This window comes from Mirounga angustirostris, unplaced genomic scaffold (genome assembly GCF_029215605.1).
Source record: "Mirounga angustirostris isolate CCGP_5_RB_7025 unplaced genomic scaffold, mMirAng1.0.hap1 SCAF_4, whole genome shotgun sequence".
Taxonomy (NCBI): Eukaryota; Metazoa; Chordata; class Mammalia; order Carnivora; family Phocidae; genus Mirounga; species Mirounga angustirostris.
In genome coordinates this window covers 177,930,701-177,932,747 of record NW_026991712.1, presented here as the reverse complement: position 1 = coordinate 177,932,747, position 2,047 = coordinate 177,930,701, and the positions used below count along the sequence as shown (strand labels likewise).

The window sequence follows — 2,047 nt, the reverse complement described above, 5'->3', positions numbered from 1 at the left end:
CAGGCAAGAGGGAGAGGGAGAAGCAAGCTCCCCACAGAGCATGGAGCAATGCGGGGCTCAATCCCAGGACCCCAGGACCATGACCCAAGCTGAAGACAGACACTTAACCGACTGAGCCACCCAGGTGCCCCATGGCCAACTGATTTTTTGACGAAGTTGCAAAGGCAATTCAATAGAAGGAAAGTCTTTTCAACAAATGGTTGATGGAGCAAAGGATGTATCTTAAACAGTTTTTGATTAAAAAATACATAGCAGTGGTGATAGTGGACATCCCTGTCGCGTTCCTGACCTTAGGGGGGACCGTGAGAGACGATGGACTCTGAAAAACAAACTGAGGGTTCTAGAGGGGAGGAGGGTGGGAAGAGGGGTTGGCCTGGTGATGGGTATTCAAGAGGGCACGTTCTGCATGGAGCACTGGGTGTTCTACACAAACAATGAATCATGGAACACTACCCAGCCCTTGGTGGCCTCCGGTAGGAGGACCGTGAGGGTCTCGGGCCTCTCCCCTCCCGTGCTTGGGGTCTCGGCGCCTTCCCCAGCCGGACCCCGCGCCTCGCGACCACCTGGGTCAGAGCCACTCCGGGCGCAGGCCGGACGATGCCCAAAAGCTGCTGCTACTGCTGCCCCCGCTCTCCGCATCCTCGACCCTCCGTGCCCCGCCGCCTGCCCGACCATGAACACCACCCGCACCGGCTACCGAGTCTTCTCGGCCAACTCCAGGCCGCCTGCACCGAGGTGGCCAAGCGCATCACCGAGCGTCTTGGTGCTGAACTGGGGAAATCTGTGGTCTATCAAGAGACCAATGGAGAAACAAGAGTTGAAATAATAGAGTCTGTTCGTGGCCAAGATATTTTCATTATACAGACAATACCCAGAGATGTGAATACAGCTACTGATCATGGCCTACGCACTGAAGACTGCCTTTGCCAGGAACATTATCGGAGTCATCCTTTTCTTCCCCTGCAGCAAGCAGAGCAAGATGAGGAAGAGGGGTTCCATTGTGTGCAAGCTCCTGGCATCCATGCTGGCGAAAGCAGGTTTAACTCACATTATCACTATGGATCTTCATCAAAAGGAAATGCAAGGCTTTTTCAGCTTTCCCATGGACAACCTTAGAGCCTCACCTTTCCTGCTTCAGTATATCCAGGAAGAAATTCCGAATTACAGGAATGCAGTCATTGTGGCTAAGTCTCCTGATGCTGCCAAAAGGGCCCAGTCAAACGCTGAGAGACTCCATCTGGGGTTAGCTGTGATCCACGGAGAAGCCCAGTGTGCAGAGCTGGACATGGATGACGGTCGCCATTCTCCCCCAATGGTCAAAAATGCTACTGTCCACCCGGGTCTGGAGTTGCCGTTGATGATGGCCAAAGAGAAGCCACTGATAACCGTAGTCGGAGATGTTGGCGGGCGCATCGCAATCATAGTGGATGACATTATTGATGGTGTGGAAAGTTTTGTTGCTGCTGCGGAGATCCTCAAAGGGAGAGTGCTTACAAGATCTACGTCATGGCCACTCACGGCATCCTGTCTGCTGAGGCCCCCCCGCCGCCTGATCGAGGAGTCCTCCATTGATGAGGTGGTGGTGACGAACACTGTCCCTCACGAGGTGCAGAAGCTGCAGTGTCCCAAGATAAAGACTGTGGATATCGGTCTGATTCTTTCTGAAGCAATTCGGAGAATCCACAATGGGGAGTCCATGGCGTACCTTTTCCGAAACATCACTGTGGATGACTAGCTGTCACCATTGCCTTGACCGTGGAACTCCTGAGAAAAAAGTGTGAGGAGCAGTGCCATCAACTTATGTACAGTGTTTCCTCTCAAGGGAGGCCTGGAAATAGCCTGAAGTCAGATAGTCTGTCTCTATCAGAGACAGGTAGGTAGGTAGGCATTAAGTTGGGTAGGTAGGAGGCATTAAGTAAGATAGTCAAGGGGAAGACAGAGCTGATAGATAAATGGCCTTAAATATCTGCCATCGCCATCCTGTTCCTTAAACAAAAGTTACAGATGCTTTCCTGAAAAGAATCCCCAAATTTTGTTGATACTGAAA

The 2,047-nt window shown here is 51.9% G+C and overlaps 1 pseudogene; it reads left to right on the top strand.

The window, feature by feature from the left end:
* Positions 1-658: 658 nt before the first annotated feature.
* On the top strand, positions 659-1,763 carry LOC123860024 (phosphoribosyl pyrophosphate synthase-associated protein 1-like; annotated as a pseudogene).
* Positions 1,764-2,047: the final 284 nt, after the last annotated feature.